This window comes from Podarcis filfolensis (genome assembly GCF_964270895.1).
Source record: "Podarcis filfolensis genome assembly, chromosome: 12".
In the NCBI taxonomy this organism is placed as follows: domain Eukaryota; kingdom Metazoa; phylum Chordata; class Lepidosauria; order Squamata; family Lacertidae; genus Podarcis; species Podarcis filfolensis.
The window spans coordinates 40,777,565-40,799,408 of NC_139614.1; positions in this window are offsets into that span (position 1 = coordinate 40,777,565).

Consider the following 21,844-nt stretch of genomic DNA (forward strand, 5'->3'; position numbering starts at 1 on the left):
TTTGGTTTCTGGGCCTGAGGTTCCTCACTCCTGTGATAGATGAAATTATCCAGTAAACAAAAGCCCATTACTTATCCAATTCTATTCATCTATCTACTTCCCAAATTGTAAAACATGGTTTTCTATTTGCATGCCAAAGTTTTCATTTCATTATGACAAGCATCAAGTCTTCCATCAGGCTGGCTGGAACTGACATTTGGCTCATTCTTTCCAAGAACTTGAAGTCCATTGGTGGTTGTTCCATCCGGCTGCATCTGAGGAAGAGGTGGCAAAGTAAGGTACACTCTATAGATTAGTTGGGACCAACAGCCATTTGGCTCATCTTCTTCCAGAATGGTCTAAATTGAAATCCACCCACCTGGCTTCATCCAAGGCAGAGGAGAGACCACTGACAAGCTACCATTTTGAGTCCTTCATTTCCAGATCTGTCTCTCAAGGCAGTGACCACAGAAGAACCTCACTTCCATTTATTTCCCTCCCCATCCCTTTTGAATCATGCCTATTAGGTTGTAAGCCATTATTTTAAGCTGTGAAGTATCTTGAGTGCACTGCAGAAAGGCAGCTTATATAAATGTAGCAAATAAATTTCAAAGATAGGCCAATTGTGCTTCTAATAGATCTCTGGGAAGGAAAGCAGTTTGCTAAGAAATCACTTTGAGTTTGTTGAGTACATATCCTCACATAAGATCCTTTTAAATGCTTGAAGACTGTCAATTACACACACACACACACACATGCCCATGTATGCACACACATACACATGCACAAAGTGCCATGCCAAATTGTGTCCTCCAGTTTCTTGAATTCCCTCCACACACCCCACAAAAAAGAAGCTCTGTGTTGCTGCCTGAGTCTCAGGATGTTTTAGAATTTCATTAGAACTGGGGGTAGGGGCAGAGTGTTTGCTTTTCTTTCTGTTGAATGTTTCTCCAGTGCTCTGCAGCCTCCCCACTCAGGAGTGTTTCACCAAAACTTTCTCTCACCTTTAATAATTTTCAGATGACGTTTCTTTCCTCATTTATTGATGGAGAGTAGTTGAGGAGAGGGGAAAAAAATAGAGAATACATTTTCAGTACAGCACCAGCTGTTTCCTGACTCTCCCTTCCACAGCTGGTTTGCCACTGATACCTTGAATTTCTCCTAATGACCACTGAATTTCAGGCTAATGGGAAACTGCCCCACCACCTTTGCCTAGCTGCCTGCCTTCCTACTGATACCTAGGCCAGCTCCTTCCTCCTTTTTAAGCTGCATTTGTAGAACTCAGCCAGGAAGAGGATGGGGTCAATATTAAAATTAATTAAAGCTATGGTTTTTCCAGTAGTGATGTATGGAAGTGACAGCTGGACCATAAAGAAGGCTGATCATCGAAGAATTGATGCTTTTGAATTATGTTGCTGGAGGAGACTCTTGAGAGTCCCATGGACTGCATGAAGATCAAACCTATCCATTCTTAAGGAAATCAGCCCTGAGTGCTCACTGGAAGGACAGGTTGTGAAGCTGAGACTCCAATACTTTGGCCACCTTATGAGAAGAGAAGACTCCCTGGAAAAGACCCTGATGTTGGGAAAGATGGAGGGCACAAGGAGAAGGGGACAACAGAGGATGAGATGGTTGGATAGTGTTCTCGAAGCTACCAGCATGAGTTTGACCAAACTGAGGGAGGCAGTGGAAGATAGGAGTGCCTGGCGTGCTGTGGTCCATGGGGTCACGAAGAGTCGGACACGACTAAACAACAACAATATTAAAATTAATTGGCTCTGCCTGTCATTGGCTCTTGCTCCACCTATTGTTTCAGCTTGCTGACTTCCACCCTACCAGCCCAAATGGGCACCTGCCACTGCTACTTATCCCTCCCCCCACTCCAGACCTGGTAACCCTATCTCTGTGAAGGCTGAGGCTCCTCCTCAATGCATGCAGCATTTCTGAAAAGCAGCCAGTGCAAACAGAGCCTTTAGGGAAGACTGATCCATTTGCCACCATTAATCTTAAAAGCCAAGGGATTTGAAATAACGATTGTCCCAGATAGCTTCCATTCATGGGTGAAAAGAGAATGCGGGGAGCATCATTACCCAGTCACTGTAGGAAGAAGCCATAGAGATCTGCATAGTCTGCATAAGCAATGTACCTCAAGCATTTTAGAAGCCTTACATAGGATAGGGCCATGTTTCTAAAATTCATGTTAAGCAAAACAGCCCCCCTCCTTCATTTAGATTTCAGACTGACTGTCATATGGTTGTTGTATTGTATGTTCCACAAACCATTCCTTCAAAGTCTTGGAAGGAATCAAAGGTCACCAAACTGTGGCCAGCCTCAAGCATTCATGGCAGGGATCAAGCTTTCCCTTATTGTATTAGTTACCATGAGGTTGCTGAAAAGGTCAGGCTATTGCAGGGGTAGCCAACACAGTGCTCTCCAGAAGGTGTTGGACTACAACTTGCATCACCCCTGGCCTATGGCCATGCTGGCTGGATCTGATGGGAGTCCTCCAGCATTTGGAGGACATCCTTTCAGCTGCCCCAAGGCTATTGTGTAATGCTTTTCCACCGTGTAATTGGCTTAACGACACAATATGCCAGCCCTTCTTTTCTGCAGAGCAACAGTACCTGTTCTGAAACTTGTTTCTGCTATATTCCAGGAGTGGTCAACCGCCGCTTTAGTGGTCTAATCTGCCACTCCCCAGCATTCCCCCCCCCCCCGACTTACCAAGACCCCACTGATTTTGGAAATGGCAGAGAAAAGAAAGTTAATGTAGACAGAGCAATGGAATGAGTGGAGCCCAGCACCCTGATGGGGATGCAGATTGTGCACTCCCCAGTTATTGGATCAATCATTTAATCAGACTGACTGGACCGGCTTGCAGATTTCTTTCTCTCTCTCTCTTTCTCTCTGTGTGTGCATATGGCAGTGTGTGGATGAGAGGATGTCCACACCATGCCAAGCCAAAGGTGAATGTGACTCTCAGGCCAAAAAAAGAATAGCCACTCCTGTTATAGCCATTGCATTGCTCCTGCAACTATGCAATTTTTCTACTCAACAAAGTAAAATCACAGTTGCTATTATAAAATAACTGCAATAAATAAAATCCTTATTTCAGCCTGCTGGTTGGGGATCAGATGTTTGAATGCTTGCTGCAGATGAAAAGAAGAAACAACCAACCTCCTGCTCATACAAACCAGCATGTCAACCGTTAGCCTGCTCCTTGTTCTGAAGATCTACTCTTGTTGAGTGTGCATAAAGTTTTTAATGTGGGAGTAGAGTGCAAATAATCCCCCATGAGGTGGTACATTCCAGCAAGAAACACATTATATGGGTTTGTTGATCATGTGTTTAGTCTCTGAGCATTCCAAAATGGCCCTTTTCAAAGATGTTGCCCATGAGAGGACAATCTCTTGCTTTTTACAGAGATATAATGGGTTCTATCCAATGCTAGCCCTATAAAGAGCAGACCCACTGAGGTTAATGAACATGCCTAACTTAGGTACCTTCATTTCAATGGGTCTATCCTGAGTAGGATGAGAACTGGGTATAACCTGTTTAATGGCATGTGTTATGTTCTATTTCCCTTCCCCCAGTCTCATTCCCACCCATCTGTCTCCCCAGAAAAATATCTATCTTTTCTACTGAATTGATTTCAAAACATATTTCCCATGGAACTTGCTGTTCCTCAATAAACAAATGAATGTGCTGTGTTGATACAGATATTTACATGATTCACTGTACTTAAGCACAGTTAGCCATTAATTTATTAACTCACAAGAAAAACCACAGGGAAAATATCAGCTTGTCAAAAGGCTAGTCTCTTGATATAATGAATTTGGGAAGTGATGCATTGTACAAAGAAAATGCAGGTACCTTTGACCAGCTGGAGAAACACAAGACAGGTACGGATGACTCTAAGAGATTGGGGTGACCTGCATCCTCAAAGGTGGTGGGTAGACGGGAATATCAGCAAGCACAGCCTGTCATGTCATATTACTACAGAACCAAAAAAAGCATTGTAGCAGAAATTCCCTCTCCTTCCTATTAAAGGGAACAGACCTTCTGTTTGTGACTGTATCCAGCCAGCCTAGGTACGGTTCAGTGGTCTATGGGAGTGTGACTGCATAACTGCACATCCTGAGGTGCTAAGAAAACATGGAAAGTTGGGGAAGCCTGCTTAGATAAAGCACTGTGTGTGCTGTGAAGCTACTGTATCCTTCAGGTGCCTACAATACAACTTGGTCTATGCTAGATGCACAAGTCTTCCATATGAGGAGGTGCGGTGGGTTCTGGGGAAAACTGATTCTGAACACTGTGGACCAGTTTCAGGGTAGTCAATGCGGTGCTCACAATATTTTTAGACTACAACTCCCATCAGCCTCAGCCAGCGTGACCAATGGCCACGAGTGATGAGAGTCAAAGTTCAACAATATCTGGAAAGCACCAACTTTGGCTGTCCCTGACCTAGTATCAGGTAGGTAGCCATGTTATTCTGACGCAGTCGAAATAAATATTTTTTTTAAAAAAATGTCCAGTAGCATAGCACCTTAGAGACCTGACCTAGTGTGTACTTGTCTTTTCTGTTGTCATAAACACTGTAAGAGGGAAACTTCTTAAGCACTTTGGGAGGGAGGAATTCAGTACAGCACAAAATGTGCAATTCTTTTTCTTAGAAAAATGATTATTTTCACTATCGTTATCCCAGTACCCAGAGATATGAGATGGGGAAGATGGATTCCATCTGGATCCTGAACCACAATTTTGCTACTACTACTCTAGTATCTATTCTGCTCTTGTAGCAATTGTCCCTGACTCTGAACGCCTTCACCCCCAATTTCTGGAACTAATGTTGCAATCTTTCTTTGGCTCAAAGTTAAGGGTGGCCTGGGGGGGGGGCGTTAATTCCCAGGAATCCCAAGCAGGGTGATTTTGCTCACAAAATACTTACACTGATGGAAGGGCATTATGACGTGCTTGTTTTTGATTCCCCTCAAGTCCCCTACACCCCTTGAAAATTTGCCCAAGCTTATTGGAGATCTTCCAGAATAGAATGAGAAGTCGTGGAGGGGGCTGTGGAAGGAAAGAAAAAATGTGAAGAAAAATAATCTCACTCCCTTTCATCTGTTGGAACTTCTGTTGGATGAAAGGCTTTGAGCATGACTAGCATTGGATACAACCCCCAGGTTTTTTGATACAATTCAAAATGAGTTCTAGAGAGTTCACTAAAATATGCTACTTGTATTTAAAGGACTCTTGTGAAGTTTCCTATTAGATTTTACCCATTTTTCTTTGTTTATGAGATTTTTTTACTTGCTCTTCACCATAAGGCCCCAGGGCAGGTTACAGCAATACAGTATAATATACAGATATAAGAAACAGGTAAAATAGTGACAATTATAAAAATAAGAAAAGCTGTTCTAATCAGAATACAACAGTACAATGGTAATTATAGAATGCATTTATCCACTCTGATTTTTTTTAATTCCTTCCCTCAGCTGTTTTTTGCTTTCCTCATGGTACATATTTATTTTCTGAAATGCATGATCTATTCACAAATATTCATGTGGGTTTCCATGTGGACTGCAGTCAGCACACTGGAACACACTTTCTTGATTTCCATCTACAAAACATTTGAATATTTACATGCCTTAGCAAAAACAGATTTTCTTAAAATGTAAAAATGTGTCTAAATAATTTGCAGGGTCTACTTTTTTTCCTAGCCTGCAAATTGCAGATTAACTTCAATTGATTTAAAACACAGTGGATGATAAGAGGGTCAGAAAGGGGTGCCTAACGTTAGCAGTGTACACAGAGAAGCCAGTTATAAAGGCAACACAATTTTCCTTTGCTGTACTCTAAGCTCTGTCAGACATTACCAGCTCCAGACATGAAATCAAGAACCGATCATATATATTGATCATGCCAACATATAGCAGTATTTACTTTGGATTCAAGCACAATCTGTTTTCCATACTTCTGTTTATTAGCTTGAAAAGTGCTTAGAGCTCTAGAATAATTTACAAACTCCCTACCAGATTTTTTTTTTTTTAAAAAAAAATAGTGTAGAAACCTCCTTCCATAAACACTTCCAAATATCAAGGTGGTTGTGTTGTCCTCTTGCACCAAAAAGTGGAAGTTTCTTTTTGTGTCGCTTCTTGGTTGGTGACAGCAAGGTACAGATTCAAAAGTGCAACAGTAATCAAAGATACAGACCGATTTTCAGGCACTCAGTCATTAGGTGACCATTCCACAGTCAGCACAAACAACGGCACAAGCATGCTCTGTGCTCCTTCCTTTTGATTCACATCCAATTTTGCCAAAGTCAGGGTTCCCCAAGGAAGTTAAGTTCCAGTAGCAGAGCCACTGCCAACCAGTACTAGGGTTGCCATATGTCTGGAATTTCCCGGACATACCTGGAATACTGTGGTCAGAAGCAGTGTCTGGATGTGTTATTTTTGCCAATTGCCCTTAACAATATCTCTAAAATGTCTTTTTTTTGTTCAACAACTTTTCCGTCCGGTGGGCTAGGTAGACCAATGGACTGACTGAAGTTGTATTTACACCATACAATTAAGGCTACCATTGTAGCTTTCCCCAAAGAATACTGGGAGCTATAGTTTGTTAAGGGTGCTGAAAAGTGTTAGGAGGTGCTTATTTCTGTCACAGAGCTGTAATTCCCAGAATTCCCAGGTAAGTCCGGTCCTGTGGGGCGGGGTTGTAGAGAGACCATGTGGCCTCTCACACGCAGTGGGGGCTGAGCTTAGCCCCCGCATCATTGGAGATCCCTTGGCTACGTCATGGTCTCCGGCCAGCCAATCCGGGTGGCTAGGGTGCATGGCTTGGCTGATTTAAGCTGCTGTGCGGCCAAGGGATCTCCCTTGTTTGTCTGGTTTCCACGGATCTCCCACCCGCCCTCCCTCCTTTCATGCGTCCGCCTTCTTGGCCTTGCTATCGACCTCGGTTGGTCGCTGTTGAGGGGCCCGGTAGGCATTTTTCCACTTGGCAAATTGGCACTCGCCATTTGGTTTTCGCCTACCTCATAGCAATCATCACAACTTTTGTAAGGTTTGGCAGTTAGGCATTGGTAAAGCCTGGTTTGGGGGAAGGCAGGTGTGGCCATCACCTGCCCCTCCATGTAAAATTGTATTCCGTTAAAGGAATCCGGGGGTTGTGGTTGCTGCTCAAAGCCCGGGTGTTGGCTAGGGCCATGGCATGACCTTGCTGGTGACCCTGGGGGATCTCTAGTTGATGAGCATCAGCAGGGCTCCCCCTATTGCTGGTTGACCCTTACCAGAATCCCTGCATGGTGGGCAGAAGTCACATATAGTCGGTTCAATTCTAATGCCTAAGCCAATACTACTCACATTCTGTAACCAATAAAGTTGTAGCCTAAATTTGCCCATTTAACCTAAAATACTAAGTCCCGGTATATTATTCAACATCGGGGGGAGGCCTTGGGGTCTTGACACGCAAGAGGGATTGATTGTTCAACCATTCTGTGAAGCAGAGGTGCCAGCTTCTCTAGAGGATCAGGTGTGTGTGTGTGTGTGTGTGTGTGTGTGTGTGTGTATGCAATGTTGCACGGTGTCCTGATGTCTCATGCATGACGTCCTCTAAAAATTGAGGGTGCCCGCCCCCCTCACAAAAAATATATTCAGAGGGCTTAAGCTGCCTTGGCCCCCTAGGAGTCTGCACCCCTGCTGTGAACTGTAGCTCTGGGGGGGGGAATAGGGGTCTCCTGACAACTCTCAGCACCAGGGCTGACCCACCCATGACAGCTGAGGCAGGTGGTTTGGGTAGCAAAAGCTCCAAAGGTGGCAGTGCTGTGGGTGCCCTGCTGCCTCTGCCACCGGCGACTTCCAGGGAGATCTTGCTGAAATCTCACGAGAGCTCCATGAGTTTTCACAAGAGCTTGCAAGATCTGGCCAGAACCCACCACTGCTGCTTTGCAGGCACCACCACGCCACCTGGGTAAGGGAAGCTTTGGCGACTGCAGGACGGCACCTTCTTGTTTCAGCTCAGGTGGAGATACGGGACATACAGCCCTTGTTCAGCACCCTTAACAAACTACAGAATTCTTTGGAGGAAGCCAAAGTGGTATCATCAGAATATGTAGCAGCTTCCTGTGTCCCTTCCTGAAATGCTTTGCATAATCTGAGTGACTGTTGACATGGGGGCTCCAGCACATTCCAGGCAAAGTCTAAATACGCTCTCGGCCACCGTCTTTGGTGTCACCACAGTGGCACAAGACTGAGAGCAAACAAAGACTTTATGCAGATAAGGGTTAAAGAAGAAATCCTGACATGACTTCCTTACATGAATAAAGCAAGGAAAGATTTAGCAACCGTGTGCCAGTGGGGGATTTTAAATCTGGATTGTTTGTAGCACATCCCATTTCAGTGCTTTGCTACTGTTTTGCCTAATGAATGGTTTTGCTTAAAAACCCCTCAATTATCTGGAGAGAGTTTATGCATTTCCAGTCCTAAGCAAAACCAGTGTTGATAAGGCCAGAGTGGTTCCTGGTGCATCAAACACGATAAATCAAAAATCTGAAACAAATCAACACAACCCGCACATCTGCTGGGGTATGCCATACGGAGCAAATAAAGGCACAAACTCAATTTGGAAAGAAGAACAAATTCCTTCACAAACCACTTCTTATATTGTTTAACTATCTCATGCATCTTGTTTACACATGGTTATTTTGGGAGTAAAAAGCAGGGCCTTCATGTTTATTGCTCATGTGAATGACAGAACATTCGATTTGCGTCTCCGTCGTGGGAGAGGCTCTGAGACTGAATGACTGTGCTGGTAAGGAGAGAGGTAGAAGGTTGTTATATAGTTATAGAAGGATGTTTGCATGAAATACAGGAAACGACTTGATTGGCATTTCACGAAACCAAGCAGCCGCCATCCTGGAATGTAAACTTTAATTTGCTAATTGCATTCAAATCATTTTATACCTATTGTGGCAGATTTTCAAATGTTGCATTTGAAATGTAACTTAGGCCTGCTTGACTTACAACTTGACAAGCCAAGGATACCCCATCAGCCCCATGCTGGAAGCTTCCTCCACCCCCTAAGTCTCCAAGGACCTTGTAAAACCACTGTTTTTCTTCCCACCCCTCTTCTTTCATGGGGAAGGGGCAAAAAGAAAAGACCACCCAAAACTGAGATGGGGCTGGGAGAGATTTCTGAGAATTGGGGGGCAACGGGCTTGGTTTAATTTACTTTGCAGTCAAGAAATCACCATGAAAATGATGCTCCATAGCTTTACTATGGCGATCTGGTGCAGGAAGAGTAACCCAGTTGGCAAGAGTATAGAAGGTTCTGGAGTTGAGGGAGCCTTGCTGGTTGTAATAAGTAGCCAACAAGGGTGGGTGGGTGTGTTTTAAAGTGTTAGTGAAAAAACAGGACCCTTCATGCGCCAACTGTCAGAAGGTAGTTTCCCACACCCTGAGATTTTGTGTACAATTGTGTACAATTGAAGCAACACATATGGGCATTTTAGATGTTGAGGGACTACAACTCCCATCATCCCTAGCCATTGGCCATGCTGGCTGGGGTTTATGGGGGCTGGAGTCCAACAGCATCTGGAGGGCCATAGGTTCCCTGCCCCCTGGACTATACTGACTAGCAGTGGCTCTCCAGGAATTCAGACGGGATCTCTCTCATCCCTGCCTGGATATAATGGGGACTGAACCTGGGACCTTCTGTATGCAAGACAGATGTTCTACCATTGAGCTACAGCCATTCCTGACTTGAAATGGGCTAGTCATGGTGGCTTGTGTAACCAAGGGACCTGTATCATGCCATTTGCAGCTTTTGACATCTTAGCAACGGAAGTGGGGGTGCCATTTGGGATTGCTTTCTTATATACCCAACTGTATGTTTTCTGTCCTTTTCCTAAATAAACCTTCTTTAAGAATTCTACTGTCAGGCACTGGCCAGAACTGGAGGAAGCGCTCTGCGTCTCTGATTTCATTAGGCGGTTAGCCGTTGAGCTTGTGACATCTACTGAGTTTTGTTTTGGGAAGTCAGTAGCCTAAGACCTCAGAAAAATCTATTATTATCTACCAATATCTATGTATTTTTCCTAAGCTCCTTGATGTAATCATCTGTAGGAGTATATTATAAAGCAATACTTTTATTGAGTTTTCTTCAATTACACAAACAATGAAACTGGAGAACAGTTCCAGGGAAGAAGTGTCACATATCACGTAATACACACCGTTGTTAAACAAATGAAAGATAAAAGAAATACAATAAAAATATAGCTAAAGAACAAGAGGCCAGGATATTATCATAAGTTTTGAATTTCCATAGATCGATGTAGATTGTTACTATTGATGTATGAAATGAAGTTCCACCAAATTGCATAAAAGGCCTGTGGTGACTCTTTACCTTTGCATGACTCTCATATTATGCACAATCATCTCAAATGTAGCAATGCCCCATGTTTTTGTATCATAAGGAAAGCTTCAAATCTTCCATTTTTTTTGCTAAATATAAAGTCTTGCAATGGTCAAAAACAACAACAACAACAACAGCAACAACAAACAGAAGTTCCTTGTCTCTAAGACCCGCACTTATATTCTCAAATAAAGATAAAAATGACACCTGTGGTCTTTTAAAATGTCAATAATTAACTTATATATCTTAGTCCAGACCTCTTTGACTAGTGGACGCTCCCATCGCAGGTGCTAATAAATACCCTGCACTGTAAATTATGAAGTTGGAAATCATACTTTTAGGGAAGCCCCATTCTTAAGTTCTATATTATCCTGCCATTTTCAAGCTATCCCCAGAGTTAGTTTGAGGTCCACATCCTATCAATTTTTCAGGTATGCACCACTAAAAATGTGTGAAGGCTGTACAATGCAAGTGTACAAGTCAGAGAACTGTGACTGGATGCAGCTCTTTGTCGAGCAGATACTTGGGAACCTAGGAAGTGGCCTTATACTGAGTCAGAACATTTGCGTGTCGAGACCCCGCAGCCACCCCCTCGTTGGAAATAACTCACACAAGGACACAGATATTAGGTTTATGTTATTGGGCAAATTTTGGCCACAACTTTATCAAAATTACAGAATGTGAGCGGTACTGGCTTAGGCATTGATTGGACCTGACTATATCTGACTCCTGCCCATTGTGCAGGAAGTCCAGTAAGGGTAAGCCACCGGTAGGGGGAGCCCTGATTGAGGAAGCGAGCCAAAGAGGAAGTCCTCTGGCTCGCTCCTCAGTTTAAACGGCCTCGGCCATGCCCCCCAGCCAGCGGATTGGCTGGCCGGGCTCTGACGTGGCCAGGATCCCCCAGGCAACAGGGGACAAAGTCCCCTGCCCCCGGTGGGGAGTGGGTGGCCACGTGGTCCACCGCAACTCCTCCCCACTGGGAAGTGGAGCGGATTAGTCCTTCTGTCTCAGTGGCAATGGCTTCCCAGAGTTTCAGACAGGAGTCCTAACCTGGGGAATGAACCTGCAACTTTCTACATGCAAAACAATTGCTCTCACCCCAAGCAATTTTTATCCATAATGACATTATACAGTGACCCTAAGGATGGGGAAGATGTTGGTCCCATGGCAGCCCTTGGTTCGTGGCTGAGAGAAGAATAAGGAAGTAAATAGAAATAGATTCTACTGCCTCTTTTATCATAAACCTTATTATCCGACACCCTATTCCACCATTCACTATATTTCTCTCATATTGATTGCCGTTATCCTCTGACTGCTGCTGAAAGCCATTTCTCTCTCTTAGGTTTGTAAACTATTGCGCCACATCAGGACCCGTCCTTAGCCAGCTGTCAGAAGATGGCTCCCCAGCAACTACCGGGACTTTGCATATGATAGAAGCAACACATATGTGCAGCTTCCAGCAGCTCAGCAACTAAGGATTGCAGATTTGTGAATTTGCAACTGTTTGCTCTGCACAGCCACCAGCTGCACACTTAACAGCTTATCTCCTTGTCAGCAAAGCAAAAGAAAAACGAACAGAGTAGAGAAATGACTCACACCATTCCTACGAGGATTTGTTTGTTTGGAAGCCACTGCATTGTCTGGTAGCAGAGGTTTACTTGAAGCTAGAAGAAGCCACCATTGAATTTGCTTGAGGCCTTTCCAGAGGGCCAGTTCATAAGTATCATGTGAACATTTGTTGCTCATTTGTTGCAATGGAGCTCTTTGTTTTTCTTGAAGGAATCAGTTCTGTTTCAGGTCACATTGCACCTTTCAAGCACTACAACTACAGTACATACCCTCCAACATTTCTCCGATGAAAATACGGACAGCCTATTTCATCATCATCATCATTTTATTATTAATACCGCACCCATCTGACTGGGTTGCCCCAGCCATTCTGCACGGCTTCCAACATATATAGAAACATAATAAAACATAAAGCATTAAAAAAAACTTCCCTTTACAGGGTTGCCTTCAGATGTCTTCTAAAAGTTGTATAGAGTTACTTACTGAATCTCCTTGGCTCAGGGGTCACAGAATTCCATATCCTCCAACATTTCTCCGATGAAAATAGGGACATCCTAAGGAAAAGCGGGACATTCTGGGATCACATCAGAAACTGTGATGGCTTCTGGAAATCTGAAAATAGGGGAAACTTGAAGGGTCTGCAACTAGCATGTGTTGTCTGCAAGGAAACTGTGATTAATTCTGTAGCTAGCAGGGCCTTCAGCTGATCATATTAACTGGAGACACCAATTGAAATTGGAACATTCTGTATGGGCCCTCTTGTCAATGACATGCTATCGGTGGTGCAGTTAGGTGGTTTAAACTTGGGACCTCATGCCCTTGCAGTTGCATGGAGGGCGGGTCTTTAGATGGTAATATATATTTCTTTACATACTTCAGAATGCAATACAACAGCCCTCCTGGCTCTGGGGGCATTGCTACACAGTGCTGAGTGGGGTTCTGGACTTCGACCCCAAAATCTTGCTCAGAGGGCAAGGATGGGGAAGAGATTTGATTCTTTCTGCATTTTAATGGGAAATGGCCTAATTTGTACTTCTCAGTCTAATATGCAAACCCAAACACAGCAACCCTTTAGAGTTTGTACTTCTCAGAATTGCACAATGCAGTTCTCCAGCCAAGTAATGTGTACCAGTATGCGCACAATAAGGAAATGTGCATTTTTATCAGCACTATATTCAGCAATATTATGAGAAACTTGCACTGAAATACAGATTTTTTAAAAATAAAAAATTACAAGCTTCTGCAGAAATGTGGAGAAATGAATTTAAAATTGGGGGGGGGGGGAATAAATACTGAAACTGAAATTGCAGGTTCACCCATCCCTGCCTAACAGCACCGCTGTATGCTAGGCATACATACATGAGCATGTGAAGAGTTCACTGAGCATCAGCAAAGGTCTAAATCGGCATGAACAAAAAGTCCAAATGAAAGGTCTGAAAGAGAGGCAAAAGCCCACTGAAAAATGATGCTGATTTTTGACAGAGATGAAAATGAAAAGCAGGAAGGACTTTTGGCTCAACCCTTGCATTCACCCATATTTATTTGATTGAAGCATCTTTGAAAGGCTTTAGAAAGCCATTGTCTTGTCTCTCAGCTTCATTTTCTGAAGGGGGGTAGGAAATCCAGCTTGCTCATATTTTAATGCAGATTTAAAGTACTGCTTCGATCACAATGAAATTGACTCATAATTCTGCCTGCTAGGGATTGGTCAAATGAAAAGTCTGGACCTCTCTCCCCGTTCAAGCTCAGAAGATTTGGATTTGGGAGCTCATTTCCGTATCTATTTGTATTTTCCCACTGGCTTGCGAGGAGGCTTGTTGCAGCATGTGGAGCTCATTTATTGCTTATATTCTCTTCCCTCTCTGCTCCAAAGGACGTTCAGCAGTGTATTAATTAGCTAGCACTCTAGCTCAGCAGTCTGCTACATTCACCTTGTGCACCGCTGGACTCCTGCTGAAGTCCCAAGCACCTCTTCTCCAGCCAGAGATGTATATTTCATGAGTGAATGGCATATAAACGTGTTCCATGCTACAAACTCCAGTTTCCAGGTGCTAATGCTGCCTGAAGAGCTTGTCAATCTCAATAAGTGTGTGCATGCATGGGGAGAAAAGGAAAGAAATGGAGGGCAGAGGCTGGACCGAAGAACCATTTTGCCCACACAGTATATAAAAAAGGAAAGACTGCCATATTGGACCAGACTAAGGTCTATCTGGTCCAGTAGCAGCCATTTAGGTGCCACTAGAAGATCACAAGGACAATAAGAGAGTGGTGGCTTTTCCGTTTGTCTTCAGCTAGGGTGGCCATGATGTGACAATCCTCTTTTGGAAGGGCTGCCATAGAATAGACCTTATTAGAAAGGTTGTCTGGTTCAATTCAGGATAAAAGAACCATCAGACATCATGTCGTGTTCCAAAGTACAATGCCTCTTAAATTTTCTCCCGCCTCTAAACCGTAATTTTCTTGGCTATTCTCCGCCATTTTCCTATGGTGGCAGTTGCTATTTTACCCACAGATATACAAAATGGTGGCTGGGCTATCAACTCAGGAGCCTTCTGGGACAACAATGGTAACAATAGAGTTGTGCTTCTCCAAGTGAAGAGCCACCTCCCCAATAAGTTGTTATAGTATTCCTCTACTGGATGATTCCTCTCAGTTCACACCTCAAATAAGTTGGATAAGAGGCCATTCTTGCTTGCTCAGCTCTGGAGTTGTTAGTCATAGACCTCCACCATGACGCGCATAAAATGAAATGTGTGCCTGTCATGCATACCATTGCTTATGTGGTCCCACTGAACACGATACAGATTAAGTTCACCACAGAATGTGACCACAGACAGAATGAGGTCTTTGCCTTGAACTGTCGTTTTGTCATTCTGTCTGCGCAGAATACAGTTCTGGGAGAATTTTTAAGGTAACGTTGTTTTAAGGAATGTTACAGCTGGACTAATTTTGCTTTCCTCAGTAAGAATGGCCATGTGTTGGAGGGAAAACGTCAGGCTACAAAATTGTATCCATCCACCAATTTTATTTTATTTTAAAAGAAGTCATGGCTGGAATAAGCAATAGGCATTTATTGCCGCAGGCTGTTGCAACAGAGCAAAATGTATAAAATAATACAAGCCTCAGGGTGGGGGGAGACATAGGAATAAATCAAAACCCATATGTTTATGTATTCATCATTATCCTCGCTTTCTTCTTCTTCAGAAATCCTGTACTTTATGCATTTTGCTGTGCAGTTTTAGCCTATAGTGATCAACAACAAATTGTGATCGCTTGACTAACACAAAAAGAAAATGCATAAGAGACTTCCCGTTTTGGTAATGCCAAAAGTGACGGATTGCTTTGTTTACTTTTGTGTTTTCCCTGGCTCCTGTCCCTTCCATCTGGTGGGCCCCCTCTTATATTCAGAGGCCAGGGGTTGATTTGGTAATATGGTGCCCTGAGCGAAGACAAAACTTGGCACCCCCTAAATATTCTTTATTTTCATGCTCTCCTCCTTCTTGCCTTCCATTCTGTGCCTCCTCTGCTTTCTATCCCCTCAGTTCAGTGCCCTGAAACACCCTCACTCCCCCTAAAGCCAGCATTGCTAAGGCCCTCTTAGGCTTACCTCCTTAGGGAGGGGTAGCAGCACTCCAAGGGTGACTGGGAGTTGTCATTTTCATTTGCCACAATGCCCTTGTGTCATTACATAACTCTGGGGCATTGGAGAAATGACAGTGGGGTTGTTGTTTTTTGCATAACGAGCTGCCTGGTGTGGAGGGCCAGGGGCAGATCTCAATTCTGGTAGAGCCCCAGCACCTGCCCTGTGTTGCCAGGTGCTGAGGCAAGACCTGCTTTTGCCTTGTGCAACTCAATTTTGCTCAACTCTGAAAGGGAAACTCACTTTTTGATAATCTGCTGACCTGAACCCAGACATTCCAAACATATCAACTCTCTCTGTTTACCAACAACAACCCCTGTTTTCTGGATCACGATTCCCCCCCCCCCCCGCCCCATGAGTAGGGTTGGTGGAGAATTATGCAGTGATCAAACTTGATACCGAGCTCTGCAACAGCAAAACCCTGCATGGATAAACTTTTCTCTGGCTTATATCTTTCAATATACATCTCTGTGCATGTGAGGGCTGGGTGGGAGGTTTGTTTTTCTAACTCACACATGCTGGTCGGTTTTTCTTTGGCTTTAGAAAATCCAGGCACTGATTCCCTCAAGTCTGTTTACAAAGATGCTCCAGGTCTAGCAGCAAGTCCCCTTTGGCTCTCCTCCTGAAGCAGTTTGCATGCCAGGTGTTCACTTCACATCCTCAGCCATACTGGAATATATTAATGCAAACACTACATCAAAACATAGCCAAATTAATGATCAGTGCCAGGATGTACAGACCAAACTCCTTATTACTGGCTGCACCGAGACGTTTGTGCTTTGTGTCTGTTATCTCGCTTTCCAGATTATTAGAGAATCAGATACCAATAGCTAATTAGCTGCTTTAATTATTGGTTGGTGTTTGCATAAATTATGCTGAGATGCCCAAGTCTGTCTTGCTTTACTCAACATAATATGTCAGGAGGATGCTCCGGGTTGTAAGATAATGAGATAACTGAAGCTGTGTTCTCTGTACACTTCATTACTGCAGGCTTCAGCCCAAAGAGGCTCCTGGCATTGGAGAATTTATCCCCAGTTTAACACAAGCCAATTGAAGCCTGCAACAAGCCTGTTCATCACTCTCTGATCCTTTTACTGCTATTGCTTAGCAAGTGGTTTTCTAGAGGGAAATGGGGAATAACTGAGTGGATGGGATTCCTCCTGAAGAATACTCATGTCTCCTGATGGACTAAGATTCGCTTACCTAACTTCCCTTGGCTAAAATTGAGCACACTGGACTTGCTCTCAGAACCCAATGAGAACCCATTTCTCATGCCAAAAGCAGGTGCCATGTCTCACTGCTGGTGCATATATCCTACCCCAATTCATTATTTTAATTGTTTATTTCAATTTACATCTCAAAGAGTCCGTTGTTTGGCCCAATATCAAAGCAGGATAGGAAAATGCAAAGTATTAAATCTGTATGCTATATTTTAAAAAACCCTCCCTCTTATTTGCATGACTGATGCACCTGAATCCATGTCCTCTGTCTCCAGTTCTTTCTCATCTTAATAGTATTAGTAATACTAATACATTCAGCAGGATTTAGTGGTAAAGCTTTTGATGGACTGTGCCAATTCAAAGCATAAAGGGAAGAGAGGGTAGCATAGTCCTCATGCACAAAAAATCCTTGAATATAGGAAAGTAGCACGTCAGGGAAAGGGCTAGGCTAGAATCCATCACCATAATATAATTTTTATTACCATTATGCCAGCATTTCATCAACACCTATGCAACCCTGCAACCTGAATTGTCATTGTTCAGGAAATGTTCTGGTCTGTTTCTGGGACCAATCCAAAGTGATGGTATTTGGCTTTAAAATACTAAGCAGCTTGGCACCAAGCTACCTGAAAGGTCACTGCTGCCTGGACCCTGAGATGTTCATTGGAGTCGCTTTTTCAGATCAGGCAGATAGTTACAAAGCAGAGGGTCTTCTCAGTGGTGGCACCTTGGTCATGGAACACCTTGTGACTACATTTAGGTTCCTTTTATTCTCTCAGGCCCTTTACTATTTCTTTTGCTGTTGGAGTAGATTTCTGCCGGGGTTTAAGTACTGCTGCATTGCTTATGCTGGTTACTAACATTTAAAAATCATTTTAAATTGATTTAAAAATGTTTTAAATGTACTAATTAAGGTATTAATTGTTCATTGATTGAACTTGGTGTGACCTGCTCAGTGGGCTTTTTTGATTGGGCAGCCAACACATGTTTGAAATAAATAAATAGATTAAGAAATCAAGGTCAACTCATTAGATTTCACCTCATTTGGGTCATCTTTTACCTCATGTCTGGCTCAGATTTTGCACACAGGCATGGTCAAAGAGGCTAAGAACTCAAATGAGCCCATCAGTTTTTACCTCACATCTGCCTGAAACTAGCCCTAGTTTGGGTCAGGACTCTGACTGAGATTTGCCTGTTGTGACCTATGCAGGCCTCTTCTCAGTGATGCGGAGAAGCCTTGTGGGATCTCAAAGTCGGTTTCAGTCCAATGAAGCAAAACTATTCATGTGTGAAGAATTAAAAATCAATAATACAGCTGCTCTTGAGGCTTGTTGTGTGAGCAATGACCAATGCGCGCTGGAACTGAAGCAAAACCATTAATTTCCTGTGAAGCTGACGTGAATCTATTGCTGGCAAAACCTTTAGTCATATAGCTATTCAAAATTATTTTGATATAAAATGCATGGCTATGGTGAAAGTAAAAGGCTAAATGCTGGGAACAGAATGTTGGAGCAGTGAAGTGGGTATGAAAATTAATGAGATTAGGGTTTTTTTTAAGTTATCTTCCTTAAGAAGTTATCTCCCTCCTTTATACACTGCTGGTGCCAGTCACAAGAGCTGTCTGTGAGCAACACCATCCTAACTCCCTCACAATCTTCCACACATGGATACCTCATTGAAGAAAATATTTGCTGAGCAGGGACTGTCAGAAGCACCCTAGAATCTGTTCCATAGCAGGGATCTATAACAGCATTCTCAGAAGCCTCCCCAATCCCTCATCATCCTTCTTTATGGGAAGCCGTGATGATAAATAGCTATACAGTGTACCTTGGGTTACAGACACTTCAGGTTACAGATGTTTCAGGTTACAGACTCCACTAACTCAGAAATAGTACCTCGGGTTAAGAACTTTGCTTCAGGATGAGAACAGAAATCGCACGGCGGCAGCAGCAGGAGGCCCCATTAGCTAAAGTGGTACCTCAGGTTAAGAGTTTCAGGTTAAGAATGGACCTCCAGAATGAATTAAGTTCTTAACCCAAGGTACCACTGTAAAATCAATGTAAGATATATGAGACATCTCCCTTTCTTTCCCTCTCCCTCTCCCTCTCCCTCTCTCTTTCACACACATGCACATACACATTAGATAACAAACACACCAGATAACAAATGTAGAATGCATGAATGTATCTAATCTAAAATTACCAATCAAACAAGCCTCGTAAAGCAATGTTGGATCCATGTACGAATTTGATATTCTTGAAGCTTAATTTTGTAGGATGCCTTAAGATGTTGCATTCAACCTGCAGTGGTAAAAGTAAATCCTTCAGTAGCATTACCAGTTTATTTGTAACCATTGATTGCATTGTTTTATGGTAATGCCATAACTCTACAAAAGGTTCCACCAACCCACAAAACCTTAGATAAAGTACCAGTTGTACATTTGCCTTGTTGTTGGTACAACGTCCCTATATTGTTGACATCTGTTGTACAGTTGTTGTTGTTTTTATGTAAACCACCCCTTGGTGGCATCTGAACTCAGCCAGTTCCCCCACTCAGGGTATAAAACATTCTTACTGAATTTAAGGCAGTGCCTGCATATAGCTTGGACATAGAGCAGGTGTAAGGTTTTTCATATGGTTGCTATTTACATAAATGGTTGTGAGCATCAGTCCTGTAGAACAGGGTTGGCCAAGGTAGTAACCTCCAGATGTTTTGGACTGCAACTACCATTAGCTACCAGCCAATATGGCCTACAGTCAATGAGGGTGGGAGCTGCCATTTGCAACATCAGCAGGACACACATTGGTACCCCTACTTTAGAACATCTCAGAAATTTTCAGAACTGAATACCTGTGCTAGCATAGTGGCACTAATGCGCTACCCCTTTGCTGATATTACACTCATCTCATGACACACTTCAAATTTTAAATCTATAGGAGGTTGGATGGCCATCTGTCATGGATGCTTTAGTTGAGATGTCTTAATTGCAAGGGATTGGACTTACTTCCATTGTAGCATAATCACATCAAGTGTGGCACAATCTCATGTGATTACCATGTAGACAAGGAAGGGAGAAAAGAATCTAGAATGGGATGCTGAAGCTAGACTGGTACTTTGAGATGACACATAGTTCTATGAAAACAAGGCTGTTTTTCATTTGAATAATTACAGAGATCCAATGGTTTATTTTGCATAGATTTTGGGTAGCTGCAAACATACAGAGCCTCATAGGATTAGATGTATATTGTGGAGCTCTGACAGGAAATCAGACTGTCCTCTACACAAACACACCACAGATAGCTTCAAAAACATTGATGTTTGATGTGACCTTGAAGGGACCATCCTCTGTGGATGCAAAAGGCACTCTCCTGCTGATGCTGTTAGAATATACAGAAGAACGGAACTGCAAGGTATAAGTGCACTCAGGTGGATTCAGAATATCAAAAGAAAGAGCAGGCTTTTGTACTTAAATAGAAACAACATTACCACAATAAACAGATGCGTTAAACTCAGAGTTCATAAAGGGGGTGACACATGTCAGAAACATGTCAGAAATATGTGGAAATTTCCCTAGTGAGGAGGTAGAAATATTATTTTTTTAAAAAAGGAAAGGAAAGGTGGGGGGGACAATGAAGGTCATGACCTGACACATAATCAAGAAATGGAAATGTCTGAAAAATGATAAGGTTTCCATACCAGCTGGGATCCAACTTGCTGGAGCAGGGGGAGGAGGTAAAGAGAGATACAGAGGAAGAATTAATCATCTGAGTACCCTACAGATTTATGGTCTGCATCCATAAAAGCAGCACCTGTGGATGCTGCTCTTGGGAAATATTGAATGGTGCATAACTTTGCCTTATGTTCCCTTACTTAACATTTTATCATTTACATGCAAAGAGTGCAGCTTCACTTTTGGATTCGGTTCCCCAAACCAGTTGCTTCTGCTGCAACCCTCAGTCTGCTTGCAGGCAGACACACAGATTCCAGCTGGGCTGCTCTGAGGTAAAATTATTGGAAGACTTCATGACACCTCTTAGATTATATCTTTCTCTTTCATTGTTCTGTAGCTTAGAATTTATTCCTTATCATCAGGATTCCAGTTGAATTCAGGCTGAGCATATTTGGAGTGATATTTCATATCAAATGCAGCTGCATAAAATATCCATTTGGGCATTTGATATCAGCCTTAACCGTAGAACAGTAGTGGGGAACCTGTGGCCCCTGAGATGCAGTTGGACTAATGTTCCCACCATCCTAACTCTTGACCATGCTGGCTGGGGACAAGGGATGGCCGCAAGTTCCCCATTCCTGCCCCATTCAGATTAAATACATACCTTTGACAGCATTCTGTTTACATAGTAGTCAACCTGATGCCTATGAGAAGCTTGCAAGCAGGGCAGGAGAGCAATAGTTCTCTCCTATCCATGCTTTCCAGCAACTGGCTTTTAGACAGACTCGTCTGATATTGCAGGTGACATGTATCCATTGGGCCAGTATCCACTGAACTTATCGAATCCCCATTTAAAGACATTCAAGTTGGCAGTAATCTTGCTAGGCCAAATTAAGCCAATGAGATAGAGGTTCTTCGTACTTGGACTAGACACAGCTTCAGCAAAGGGGTGGCCTTATGTGCCTTTGGACCATACCTTGTGACCATGTCCTCTCCCTCCATAATCTGAAAGGAGACCTGCCAGTCTTCTAATTCCTGGAACATATGTTTTTACATTACCACCTTCTGGAATGTGCTGTGAATAGAAAACAGTCCTAAGCCTGATCTATTTCATCTGCATGCCTCCTGTGTAACTAGAAACGGAATAGGAAAAGGCAGGACTGTTTGCTGGTGATTAGATCAGGGGTTAGCAAGCCATCAACGCTTGCTAACCCTGCTTTATTCCCTGCATTGTCCCAATCTTGATGACCTTCAAAAAAATGCAAAAATGTCTACTGAGTGCCTGTTTTATTTTTTTAAAAAGGTATTGGTCCCGATGTCTCTCTGCAGATATTGCATTTCCTACTGCATTAT